The sequence below is a fragment of the Mytilus edulis genome, chromosome 2, assembly GCF_963676685.1.
Source record: "Mytilus edulis chromosome 2, xbMytEdul2.2, whole genome shotgun sequence".
NCBI lineage: Eukaryota > Metazoa > Mollusca > Bivalvia > Mytilida > Mytilidae > Mytilus > Mytilus edulis.
The window spans coordinates 32,567,430-32,582,752 of record NC_092345.1 but is presented as its reverse complement, the minus strand read 5'-3'; the positions used below and the strand labels follow the sequence as shown (position 1 = coordinate 32,582,752).

General features: G+C 31.1%; 1 long non-coding RNA gene across 1 annotated transcript; it reads left to right on the top strand.

Annotated features, from left to right (window-relative positions):
* Nucleotides 1-10,835: 10,835 nt before the first annotated feature.
* Nucleotides 10,836-14,003, top strand: LOC139511976 (uncharacterized). Its single transcript, XR_011662127.1, has 3 exons — nt 10,836-10,908; nt 11,336-11,417; nt 13,809-14,003. It is a non-coding gene; the product is annotated as an uncharacterized lncRNA (long non-coding RNA).
* Nucleotides 14,004-15,323: the final 1,320 nt, after the last annotated feature.

Sequence of the window (15,323 nt, the reverse complement as noted above, 5' to 3'; positions counted from 1 at the left end):
GACTTTAAGCAGGAGGGGTCTTTATCAGATGTGTATTTCCCAATGACATCTTTATACCTTTCCAGTATATTTAACCTCTGGAAAAAATCAGATTATAATAGATATAAATTGTATGTCGTGAAAAGATATCTTAAATTTGAGCCTCTTTCATTTTGTTCCTAGAAGCATTGTAAATAAATAAAACCATAACAACAAAGCACATATTGTAATAAGGTTTCATTAATAAAAAATATATACATTAATGTTTACTATTGTTAGTTTTTTCTTTATGAATAAGCTCCAACCTGAGTTTTGTAAGACTTCGGGTTTAACTATAACAATGAAAACACTTTACCTATGATGTTTTTTTTTTTTATTGATGACTGTCCTAGTCCATTAACATGAAAAAATAGCTTTACTAGAATAGTTCAGATATAAAGACAAACATACATGTAATATAATATATGGTACATTTTTTTGTATGTAAGGTTAACAAAATTAGAATAAACAACGGATTAATCTTTGAATAAAGTTATACAGACAAAAAAACCTACCTTTGATGATTTTAAAGACTCTGCAACCTCGACCTTTGTTATTCTCTTTGAAATACAGGAAAGGTGCGTGTTTAAATAATGCGCATGGGCAATCCACTTTCCTGTTCAAATCCCGCGAAAATATGAATGAAAGAAATCGCGATCATTGTTGATAATCAACTTGCTATTTCAAATTTCTTTACATATTATCCCTATGTTCTAATTAACATTATGTGAAATAAAATAAATAACTTATATTTATTATTCCCTAGAAATTCAGTATCAAACAACTTGCCCCCCTTTTTTTCTCATAACGTGACACAACTCAAGTAGAAATAGTGATCAATAGTTGGTACTATACTGTTTTATCAATGTGAAAACAAAAATTCTATTTCATTCTTTTCTTTATAAGTGTATACTACTACGGTTATGCATGTATTACCATTTGATAATGCTTTTTTTTTTATATAGGCCTACCTGATGAGTAAATAAGTTAATGTTGATTCAATGTTGGATCAACGTTCGAATTTCAACGTTGAAATGGTCAACGTTAATTCAACGTTGAATCTTTGTTTATTTCTCAACGTTGAAAATGTTACGTTGTTTCAACGTTGAATATACGTTGATCACATTTCAACCTCATTTCAACGTTTATTCAACGTTGAGTGCCTGCTGGGTATATCTAATATGTTTTATTCAAGAATAAAATTGAGAATGGAAATGGGGAAGTCGAGAAGAAAGAAGAATTCATACATTGAGTGTGTCTTTAAAGAAACTGCGTTGTTTTGTATATCAATAAATTAACTCATTGAAAATATCAAGTTTAAAATATGTATGACAGACGCGCGTTTCCTTTACATGAATTTGCAAAAATAAGACGGCAAAACAAAAAGAAAATATCAAGATATTAAATTGAAAATTAAAAAAGACATTTAAAAAAATGTTGAACCAACTTGTTAACATTAATTTGGCAAACAAATCAACACAATCAAATATTCCTCATCAGTTAGACAATTTTCCCATCTGGTTAAAGGAGTGATTGCCACCAACAAAAACGTTTAACCCCGCCACATTGTTTATGTACCTGTCCTTAGACAAGACCGGTTGTAGTTTGTCGCTATAGTCATAATAAATCAGAATTTTTTTCGTTCATTGTTCTGTACATAAATCAGTACGGTGACCCTAACTTCTTCTATCTCATGTGGTGCAGAGTTTAACATGAACAACTCGACAGGTGTTATATATGGGGCTGGATTTGCTCACCCTTGCGGAGCACCTGAGATTACCCCTGAGGTTTTTGGTGGGGTTAGTGTTGCTTAGTATTTATTTTTCTATGTGTTATTTTGTGCAATATTTTCTGCCTTTTACTTTTTCAGCCATGGCGCTGTCAGTTTTTGTACGATTTAAGAGTTTAAATGTACCTCTGGTATATTTCTCCCGTCTCTTGTCTCATTGACAATCAAACCACAGCTACGAATTTTTATATAATATAGTATTGAATAAGGAGATATGACATAGCATGCTATCAAGGGCTCAACTTAACATACAAAATTGTTGAACCATGAGGAAGCCAATTGCCTGATTTACTAGTAAGTACAAACAAAACCGAAGGACAATACTGAAATATAGTAACAAACGGCACACACAAGAACAAAGAAAAAACGATAAAACAGTTGACGAAAAAAAAACCCCATATATGATACACAGAAAACAAAGACGTGCTCGACACTTGGGATGGATACATGTATAATGTAAGGAGGTTAGACATATTTTTCGGTGTCTAACTCTCCTTTTACTTTGGACTGTAATGTTATATTTAGCACAACATAACAACAAAATGAATATAAATATATATCCAAGATTATTTATCGATCAGTTTACATGAAATAAATTCAGTGTAAAAGCAACATTGAAAGTGCAGGAAAACAGCTGATTTCCTATAGTTCATCTGTTCTATTTAATGTGAATATCATTGTCATACTATAGTTTTCGTTTATCGTGTTTATATTCTTTGAGCAATACAATTTTATAAAGTCATTTTTAAATTTTTATAATTTTATCTGTATATTTTGTTCATGTACCACAGACATTTTAACTTTTCTTTTTGGAGTCTATTTAACTGTCTGGCTTGATAACGTAACCATGATACACAAATTACTTTCATTGGAAACTACAGACAAGGGTGTAACGACGAATTGGGATATACGAATAACTTAAGGTTATCGATACATAAATAATGGTTATTGGAAACTACAGACAAGGGTGTAACAAACAAGTTGGGATATATGAATAACTTTAGGTTATCGATACACAGATTACGCTCATTGGAAACTACAGACATGGGTTTAACAAACAAGTTGGGATATATGAATAACTCAAGGTTATCGATACACAAATTATACTCATTGGAAACTGCAGACAAGAGTGTAACAAAAGAGTTAAGATATATGAATATCTCAAGATTATCTATACACTGATAACGCTCATTGGAAACTGCAGACAAGGGTGTAACGAACGAGTTGTGATATATGAATAACTTAAGTTTATCGATACACAGAATGCGATCATTGGAAACTGCAGACAAGGGTGTAACAAACAAGTTGGGATATATGAATAACTTAAGATTATCGATACACAGATTACGCATATTAGAATCTACAGACAAAGTTTTAGCGAACGAGTTGGGATATATAATCAACGTAACATTGTGAAAACGGAACATCAACGTCACAAAAGGAAAATTACAACAGGGAACACAAATACCTACTTTTTATCGCCATTTCAGTTTTGTCGTGCGAAACTAAAATATCTGGATCTAGGAAAGGGCTCTTGTTAGGGAAAATGTCAGTTGTTATCTAATTGTTCGTTTCTGTGTATGTCGCATTGTCGTTTGTTTTTTCGTTGCATTTCAGTGTTTCTGTAGTTTCGTTGTTTTCCTCTAATAGTTGTTGTGTTTCCTTCGGTTTTAGTATGTAACTCGGATATGTTTCTCTCAATCGATTTATTAATTTTGAACAGTGGTATATTTCTATTGCCTTTTCATATAAGATAACTGTTGGGGAAATTACATGTGGTAGGTGTTGGCAGTATATTTGAAGTTCTTGATTATTTTACCAAATAAATATCATCAAGGAAGATATTGTTCAATTCATCAATTAGATTAAAATAATACGGATCTTTACTGAGTTGGTGCATACAACTTCTAAACTGTGATTTCTGAAAATAACATGAAGAAGTCTGCGCAATTGGTGTCCATGGTTACATCTACAACATGATGATACAGTGTATGCACGAAGCGTAGATAGATGTTGTAAAGGGATGATCATTACCATTATAATCCTTTCATCACCGTTCCAGTAAGTATTATTTCATTGCTAGGAAACTACAGAAACATCATTTGTAGACTATTTTATACCCTGATTGAACGATAAATGACAGGTCCTAAGGTGTTTGTGTACACTACGACAGGGACATACTCTGCGATTATTGTCATCAAATTAAAGTTCGCCATGATGGGCTCTTATATCTATCATGATGCCACATGGTTTGATTAGTTGACAAGGTATTAAAAACAATCAAAATACCAGTTAAGGGAGCTAGTGATTGCATTTTTTGAAATGAATAACTTCTGATGATGTGTCCCAGATGAATATTCAGTAAGTGTTTTGACATACTTTTTGCATTTAATTACTATGACATGGTTGGTTTAACTCATTAGAGAGCATACACACGACTTTCGAAATTTGTTTGGCGATCTTGTTTTCAATGACTTTACTTCTACCAGATTAATGTCTGTTTTCTTGTTACTTTTCCCAATTATCTTATATAGTTATATATTAATCTCAGCTAAACATGTTCTTGTATTGTTACGAAGCACAGTTTATAGCTCTTCAACAGTTTCGGTACTCATACATCTTCGGACTTCAAATGTTGCGCTTTGAGCGTTTCTGAGGAAGGTAAATCCAGAAAAGCGCCTCGGACGCAAGAAATTATTAAACGTGTTGTTTTCAATATTTTATGACCTTACATGGTAATGTCCCGTCTAAATTGTATCTAAGCAATAAATTCAACATCACTTATTGTTGTTTTTTTATTTCTTTTTCGTTAAATAATCAAGAATTTTCTACATATGCTGCCGAAATTTACACAAAGGTGCTTTCTTTAAATTAAGCAATTATAAACGGTAATAACTGTCTTTTCCTATATTTAGATGTTTCAGTTTTACATCGGTAACTTCACACTAAAATTAACGGAAAAAAGCACGATTTTTCTCTCCTTATTGTTAATTTTCCTTTTTTGAGTGTGATGTTCCTTTGGTACCATCTTATGGTGTTTAGATATCAACACTCGTTCGCTATGCTCGTGTCTATTGTGATGGTTTTTTTTGTTTTGTTTTTGTTAAATTTGTTTATTACTGATTATTCAGGAATTTCGTTACCACAAATTACTTAAAACCTTTACTATATTCATCCATAGATAAAACGATTTTGTTTTGAAGTTTAGTTGCACCTGTAAACATTTCTTTCAAACGGAATTGCACATCCTCATTTTTACAGATATGTTGATATGAAATATGAAACTTAAAAACAATCCGTATAATCTTATCGGTCCTCTATACAAACCTATTCTAAAAGGTTTCTCATAAATTTTGTTTTTAGTAAATTAAAATCAAACTAAATATTATTTTTAAAACATATGCACATTAACATCACACTCTGTCGAAAACGGTTTCTTGATCTGTACTTAGTGTTATTTTGTTGCGAGATATACAACTTCCTGTACGTCGACTCCGTATTTTTGTTGTTTCGTTGTTTCCCTCTTATAATTGATGTATTTTCTACGGTTTTAGTTTGTCATCCGGATTTGTTTTCACTCAGTCGATTGATGACTTTGGAACAGCCGTATACTACTGTTGCCTTTAATATATGTAGTTCTATTTCTATCCATCTGACGAGTTAATAATTTGTAACCGTTTTTATACTTTGTTCTTATGTTGTTCTGTAACACCAGTGTCCTAGCTTATGGGTTCAGAGATGGGTCCGATTACTTTCAATGTAATTAATCAAATTTCAATTGCTTTGTCATTTCTACGATTAAATTAAATTAATGATTACCTTATTTCTGAAAGTGTCTGATTAAATTAATGATAGCATTGGCAAAGTAATTATGATTACATCTGATAACAATGAACTTAAAAAAAACATTTCAAATGATGTGAATGAATAAATGTTTAATATAACTATAGCATTTTATGGAAAGGATTTTGTTTGGTATATTATAAAACGATAACTTCAACCTTCAACTATTTAATAAACCACAAAAATTAACTACATATATATATGAACATTGTGTCACTGGTTATAACCCAAAACACTTTATCATAATTTGTCTCTGAATTGTTTTGACTTTAATTTATAGCTTTATATAGAGTTTGCTGTTTGTCTTCTTACCTATTCCAGACTTTATATGTTTTTCAAGGTGCAGTTTATGTAAGTTACCATATGGATGAAATAAAGTCGAAGGGTTTGCGCCTTATAACGTGTTTAACACCGCCACATTCCGGAGCCTGTAATTAAGTAGTTTTCGTTTGTTGCTGTGTAGCATATTTGATTTTTGTTCATTTGTTGATTTTCCCGTTTGAATTATTCAACATTTGTCATTTCAAGGCCTTTTATAACTTACTATGCCGGATTGGCTTGTGAACTACAGCTGTTAATTTGATTGTCATTTGGTCTTTTACACCACATCTTCTTATTAATAAAGTAAGTTTCGTTATTATATGTAGCATACACAAGTTGAAATGTCTCTCGGTTTTGTTTATATTATTACTCTAATTTTTTTTTAAATATTTTTACAATAAAGAATTTTTTTATATCTTAAATATGGAGGAGCTGAAAAGAGTTTGATAGATATGAAAGTCTATTCAGACGGAATAATTAAATGAATTGTCAAAACCATAAAGGCTAACTATGCACAATGTTATTGAATTACTCCATAATCATAGTTGTAAATATAACGGAATTTGATGAGACTGTCTTAAAAGTGAGAGGTTAAGCGCTACAAAACCAGGTTCAATCCACAATTTTCTACATTTGAAAATGCATGTACCAAGTCAGGAATATGACAGTTGTTTTCCATTTGTTTGATGTGTTTTGTCATTTGATTTTGTCATTTGATTTTGCCATGTGATTAGGGACTTTCCGATTGAACTTTCCTCGGAGTAAAGTATTTTTGAGGTTTTACTTTATTTAAATGTTTCCTCCCCGAGGGTACGACTGTCGTGTATTCATCACTTCGGTGTTGACATGAATATCAATTATATGGTAATTTTTATAAATTTACTGTTTGCAAACGAATGAATCATTCTAAACACTAAGGATTTTCTTATCCAAGGTATGTATTTGGCACAACTTTTTTTTTGAATTTTTTGAATTTTTGGTCTTCAATGCTCTTCAATTTTGTACTTGTTTGGCTATCTTACTATGATCTGAGCGTCACAGATGAGTCTTATATAGACGAATCGCGCGTTTGACGTATTAAATTATAAGCCTGGTACCTAACTATTTACACAAAGACATGTGCTATTATGATAAAAAAAACTACTATATATAATGGTATTGAATTGCTCCATATTTTACACAAATACATGTGTTATTAAAGGTCAAATAATTTTCATGTGACTTTTTTCATTATATAATTCAACATTGAGAATGATGTGATTTTTGTCTACAAGATTTCTGACTTATTCCCTTTACCTTTATAACCGTTTGGTCTAAATCAACAGATAACATGGTTGTATTGAATTAAATTATTTAATTATAAAAAAGAAGATGTGGTATGATTGCCAATGAGACAACTATCCACAAAAGACCAAAATGACACAGACATTAACAACTATTGGTCACCGTACGGCCTTCAACAATGAACTAAGCCCATACCGCATAGTTAGCTATAATAGGCCCCGATAAGACAATGTAAAACAATTCAAACGAGATAACTAACGGCCTTATCTATGTAATAAAATGAACGAAAAACAAATATGTAACACATAAACAAACAACAACCACTGAATTACAGGCTCCTGACTTGGGACAGACACACACATAAATAATGTGGCGGGGTTAAACATGTTAAATTAGTCCATTTTGAGTGCATTTAAAGTCCAAAATTCTGTGACCATTTTAATACTTTGTATAATAGATTTTCAATTGTGACATATTTTGTTAGAAACAGCCTCTTGAATGGCCACTTCAAATCACTAAAGATGCTATAAGTTTCAAAATTTTTGAAATAATAGGACATATATCATTTGCATTTGATTTTTCAGAAAATGAATTCTTCTCATGAAGTTTTGAATTACAAATATCATTTTGTATTTTGAAACTTGGTCGATTGAGAAAAAAATCAAACGAATCAATGGTTCCATCTAAAACTCAGAGGTTCAAGCTTCAATGTAAATACAAATAAATAATGAAAAATAACCTGTTTTCACAACTTATTATAATGGAGGTTATAATAAAAACTGTGGAAAGAATTATGGACAATTTACCTGTGCAGATAAACTTTTGATGAAGGATAGCACTAATCCACCTGACTACTGAACAGATGGATAATGCTGCATCTCACCAGGAAGCCTTATTAGATTGACAAGCCCTTGATTACTGTTTTAAAAAACACTAAGGATTTTCTTATCCCAGGAATAGATTACCTTAGCCGTATTTGGTGCAATTTTTTGGAATTTTGGGTCCTCAATGTTCTTCAACTTTGTACTTGTTTTGGCTTTATAACTATTTTGATCTGAGCATCACTGGTGAGTCTTATGTAGACGAAACGCGCGTCTGGCGTATTAAATTATAATCCTGGTACCTTTGATAACTATCAACATTCTATTATTGATGACCACTTACAAAATACCATCATTTGATGGTGACCATATCAGATTGAAGACTGGAAGAAATAGAACACGATGTACTGTAGTTAAAAGTAAATAGATACATTTTTATTATCAACCGATTTCTATTGGGAGTACAATAACAGTAAACTTTCCAAAACCGTTACATGATTTCAAATATAAGTTAATACAAGAAATAAGAACTAGTTCAGTCACAGTCAAAGTCAAATTGTTTATGATTACTGTATTTTTATATTGGCTCTTACATCAATAAACCGTTTTAAACAACTTATCACTATAATTGAATCCATCCCTTAGGGGACACGATATCCGCAATGCATTAAACAGATCAAATCTCTTCCTGACACAAAACAGTCAAAATGTAACAAAGATCATTAAATCGTTCATTTCGTTCGAAGTCATTCGGGAAGGACAAAATGAAAAAAGAAATACTAATCTTATTATTTTTCATTCCGTGCAACTCATTATCGGTGTGCGCAATGAAAGGTAGTGATCTTATCATTGAGAAAGACATGATAGTTCCAATTGATACACCGGCTCCAATAGTACGTCCTGAAATAGCATGCACTTATCTTTGCTTAAAAGACCATCATTGCTGTTTTGCGAATTATAAGGATCTAACCAAGGAATGTGCTATCGACATATCGAACATGCGCCATGCAGAAACTATTAGTCAAATCGAGTGGACATTTCTAAGAAGAGGTAGGAAACTTATAAAATTCAAGAAATTAAGATTACACATTTTGAATATGAAATGCTCCTAAAAACAAAAAATATATGTAACAAATTCAAAGAAAATGAAATCAGATAAACAAATTTCAAATTATTATATATTCGTTTTTAAAATAAAAAAGAATTCATCAAAGTTGTAATGAAAACACACAAGTCAAATGAAAATAGCCATTGTTAGGTCAAAAAGATAAACTACGGAAAGATAGCCAATGAAACACATAGTAAACTTATCAATCCCATTAAAAAGCAAAATTTAACCCTTATCATTTTCGGTATATTAATGATCATTTATTTTGCCTACATGTATGTGAAGGTGAAGTATAGTTGAGCATAATCACATTCTAAAAGGTACATTTTATTCAAATCAAGGCACTTATAATGTAAACGTGATATACAATTCAAGAAAAGCGCCTTGGACGCATAACATTTATAAATTGTTATTTTCAAGTACTAGCATTTGGTTCATACGTTTACATGTACTGATAGACTGTTAGTTATTAGTGATTAGCTTATTAGTGTTACAGTGCTGTTGGGGTTAATAACACCCATTTCTTGAATTAAATGTTTGAAACTTAAGGTGGTACCTAACACTACAGGGAGATAACTCTGTAAAATCAGCAGAACGTTTTAATGACGTTGTGTTGTTAAGGGAATATCAAGCTTCTCAATGACCAAAATAAGTTTTTGTCAAACTGCTATAGAACCAGTGTAATTTTTCTGATTAAACGGTTGGTTCAAAGTTTTTGATATTTTTATATTTTTTGTCAAAGGGTCAAACTAAATACTTTGTCAAAATTTAAAGAAAATTAAACGAGCCAAATTAATTTTAGTTCAGGTGTTAGGTACCACCTTAAATGCATGAAACAAATATCTCTAATTCGATTTCAGTCACTGGGTCGATACCTCTGCTGGTGGACTGTAAGCCCCAGATGATATCACCAGCTCAGTAGCGAGTAATTCGGTACTGGTATCAAAATGCGGATGTTGTTAGATTGAAATTCGTCCTTATGAAAATTATGCATATTTTTCTAATAAAAGAGAAATTTCCCTTATGCAAAGCTCTTATTATATGTACGGATTTGGTTATCCTTTAAGTGCTTTTTGTTTTGGTCAACTTTTTCAATAATAGGTATTTGAAATTCAAATATTTCGGCATCGAGCATCACTGAAGAGACAATAGTTGTTGAAATACGCATTTGATGCATTTCAATTGGTGTCATTAATGTTATAATAATTTATAAGAATAAAAGTATCAACTTCCGCAGTAAAAATTGATATCAGACGGACTTTGCTTTTATGTTGGTCTTGTTTTGGATACATGGGTCATCACGTGTAACAATACGAAAACATCAATGGGTTTAGCGTTTAACTTTCTTGATGAAGGTTAATCCTGAAATGTGCTTCCAATACATAACATCTAAACAAAGAAATGTAAAGTGTTATTTTCATTTGAGACTCTTCAATATCCTTTTGTATTCCGTGTATTCAATAACACGGACAAACTCAATTTGTCTCCGTTACGCTTCTAACTTTATTTAATTTTATTTTTAAGAATTTGATCAATGAATAATATAACATTGCAATACAATTTATTTTAAACATATACATCTGTAAATCTTTTTTTATTTAGTGTCATCAATGACTTAGTCATAAAAAGTGGAACTCAAGATTCTAATCTATATTTTAGGTAGTGCTTACAACAACATGGTATTTTTCTACTTCGGAAATACATTGCCCTGGATTGACGCACAAGTAAGTTACAAGTAAATACAGTTGGCCAACTGTTTGTATGAACAAGCTGTTGGAAGAGTTTCGAGGTTTATGTCATTCCTACCATTGGACTTAGCTTTATTGATGCACTTACCTTTACATGTGAACTTTTAAGTTTTATTCAGAGTTTGTTTGTTCTTTATGAAATTGCATTCTATGATCATTATGCTTATAAATTAGGAAATTAAGGAATGTAATCTTTATAATATTTTTGATTTGCTTTTAAAAGAATGCATTTGTTTAGAAACATAACAAAAAATAACACTAAGTAGCTGAAAGATATTATTTCTGCAATTCTGACAAGTAACATGCAATTTTGATACACCAATTAAGCATTTTCAACCATATGTTTTTCAAAGACAAAACATTATTAAAATATTAAAGCATTGAATTTTGTTATTACTTTTAGGGCTATTGTGACGGTTTTGGTATGAGACTTGCTACTGTCAGTAATACAGAAGAAAACGAATTCCTGAAATCTCTAACTACTCGTGAGTTATTTTTATTTTATTTCAAACATAAGCAAAATATCTCGTCTTCGTATTTATTTCAATTTAAAATATTATGTATGCAATTGTATTAAGATTCTGAGTGTAATTTCCTACAGCGAAGTTAAAGTCTTGTATATTGTGAAAAATGAAAATGGCAGGTGTCTTTAAACCAAATAACTAAACAAAATATTGTAACATCAACAATAGTGTTAGTTCTACAAAGCTTCTACCTCAAACAAATAAATCAATTTTTAATTTCGTTCTAATATAATCTCTTCAAAAATATATATTAAATTTCATTTCCTGATTATCTTTGTTTTCTTGTACTTAGAATGAAAATAACTTGGGTCACAGTCAAAGTACACCTATCGCTCTTTTAAAGTTTCGGAAAATAATTATTGTATTGTTATGAATGACGCCGTTAGTTTTTCTCTTTTGAACATTTTCACATTTGTCGTATTGGTTCATTTTATAGCTGCCTATAGCTATAATGTATGGGATTTTCTTACCCTTTAAAGCAGTACGATTATTATTGATATATTTACGTCATTTAAGCCCGGATGTATAAATGTCTCAATCAAACCAAATCTCATTATTCCTATACTTAAACTGTTTTTTCATGTTTGTATTTGCAACGTTTGGCTTTGGTAATTTTCTCATGTGTTGGAAAATAGATTAAAATGTGATTTATAGCAATAGATCGTTTTCTTTTTCATTTTTCTCATTTTTTTTCATTGCAAAAACCCTTTATTAAAATGATGAATAAGTAACCATACTATACTATATGTCCTTTTTGTGAAAAGTCAAGTTAATAATACATTCACCAATGGCACCAAATACTTATCAATTAAGACACACACATGTAAAACTAGCAACAACTTACGAGAATCATGATCTTCAACATTCCTTGAATATCTAACGGTGGTAGAAAAAACCTCATCGAAGCAACTAGGTTGATGAAAGTTCAATAAGTTGGTATTATGACAGACGTCGGCGCTCAAATCAAACCCATAGGGAAAGTCAAACCAAATCCGAAGTTGTGATAAATACGGCTTAAGTAACCTTTGCCAAAATGAAGAGACACATTAGTGTTCCGGTGTAAAACCTGATAGTGAGTTCTCAACAAGATAACTTGACCATAAGAACGAAAACACATCTCTTAAAATTGTAATCCAACATAAAAATACGAAAATATTTGTAATTGGAATAAAAGTCACACGAAATCTTTTACTGAATACAGTCATTTGTTAATTTGACATTTTATCGGCAAGTCCGATATCAGTAGTTTTTCTTATGAGAAATTATATTAAAATGATTGTTCACTATACAGATGAAGATAGAACGGAATACAATGCATGCATGCATAATATGTACTTATATTTTGCTTAAATTTCGAAACCTGTTCTCTAGTACTCACTTTCCTGGTAGAACAATCATCTAGCATTTTACAAGAAGTATATGTCGAAAAACAGACTTGGTTGAATATTACATATGTGTATATATTTGTAATATCTTCACTTATTCTTACAACATTTGTATAAACTTCAAGATTATAAAAAAACCGTTTTTTTTCTAAAGTGAACATTGATTGGTTAAATATTTCTCAGTCATGTCCTGTTTTTGAATTTGTTTGTTAGCTTTTTGGTCATGAATGTTTGTCTCTAATATTTAATTAACTGTACATTTGTATTCAGATATCGCAGATCAAATTTATTCGTTCATTGTTTAATCATACGTTTTTTGATTGAGTTAAGTCTGCCAATTGATATTTTATCGTATGTTTTTCTTTGTTGTGATGTTATGCTATTGTTTCAGAAAAAGGGAGAAGGTTTGGATCCATTAAAACGTTTAATCCCGCTGCAAATGTTTGCACCTGTCCTAAGTCAGGAATCTGATGTACAGTAGTTGTCGTTTGTTTATGTAATATATACGTGTTTCTCGTTTCTCGTTTTGTTAATATAGATTAGACCGTTGGTTTTCCCGTTTGAATGGTTTTACACTAGTAATTTTGGGGCCCTTTATAGCTTGTTGTTCGGTGTGAGCTAAGGCTCCGTGTTGAAGGCCGTACTTTAACCTATAATGGTTTACTTTTTAAATTGTTATTTGTATGGAGAGTTGTCTCATTGGCACTCACACCACATCTTCCTATATCTATATAAACAAGCCGGACAATCACACAAAGTATCAACAATTTTATAATGTCTCAATGCATGAGGTCAAGATATTTTTTGACAGTTTGGTCAAGTAATGTCAATACATTTGCAATTTCAACAGACTATGTTCATGCCACAATACTTTTTTTTTCATTTTATATGCTTATGTAGTGTAATCAATTGTTGATATATATTATTTTTCAAAACACACAATATATCAATCTCTTTTTCAAATTAGAGAAGACCGGCGAATGGTTAGGAGGTTCAGATTCGTTGACAGAGGGGACGTGGAACTGGGACTAACCAACACAGCCGATAAGCTTTTCTGACTGGGGATTTTCTTCAGGAGTTCCACAGCCAGATGATATACTTAATAGTGATTGTTTAGCATATTTGATGTATGGTTTTTTTCTTATCCATACTTATGCGAAAGGTAATGATAAAAATTAGTAAATATATCAAATGAAATGACTAAATATAACTTTTGGTTACAGTTTGAAGTCGTGTGTATTATTTAAGTTCTGAGTATTAACCTTACAACTCTATATTAGTTAAACTATGCTTTCATTACCACATGTGGAGCATGATATGCTTACTCTTCCGCAGAACTTTAGATTATCGCTCCTTTTTTGCGGGGGGTCGTGTTACAGAGTTGTATGTGTTCTATGTTTAATTTTGTATACCGTTGTTTTCTTTTGGTCTTTTCCTTCTTTTTATGTTGAAAAAGTGTTGTCAGTTTATTTTCACCACTCTTTCAAAATAATCTTATTAAGGATGTTCGCTTGTCATGTTTTGGGATTTTTGTCAGATTTTCGGAATCCTCTGCTTTTATCCATTTGAATACCTTAAAAAAATTACCCATTGACCCCCATTTTTCTTTTTATAAATATTTTGCATGTATGATAATAAGCCATCTGTAAAAGTTATATAAAATTTTTGTTATTTTTTAATAATTTTTAGATCATAAACTTGTCAATGATAAAGCTATGAAAAATCAAGAAAGAACATTTTCCCGCCAAAATTTCAAAGGCTAATATCTCGAAAACAAGCACATTGACCTATATATTTTTTCTTCTTTAGTTCCTTCATTAATTCCCTATCAATATATACTAGTGTTATGAAAAGCTTATTATTTTGAAACTAAGTAGCGAGCCTCTTTTAGAACAGAAGTGTCTCAGGATGTGCAGGTCTCTTGTTATTTTGGTCAGATATTACACATTCGTTTGTTTTCATATTTTGTGCAAATAATTGTGGATTGCGATAAATAAATTGTGGTAAAAATTTCATTTCGTTATCAAAACGCAATTTTGCATTAAAGCAGACAGCTATCCTTATTTTGATAACCAATGTAAAATTTATAATATAAAAAAGAAGATTTGGTATGATTGCCAATGAGACAACTTTCCACAAGAGACCAAAATGACACAGAAATTAACAACTATAGGTCACCGTAAGGCCTTCTACAACGAGCAAAGTCCATACCGCATAGTCAGCTATAAAAGGCCTCGAAATGACAATGTAAGTCTGCAATTTGACTAAAGTAAGCTTGTATATGATCTCTTCATTGTATAGTTAGCCGTAAACAATTTGATATATTAGTAAACTCTCAAACTATTTTTTCTTTTACGTCTGAATATTTGAGATCATAGTACTTGCCTAGAATGTTCTCACTAATCAGTATAATGAAAACTAATCCGGGTTGAAAAGTTTAAACCAACGGAACACATCAACTATAAGAACAAAACAAACAAAC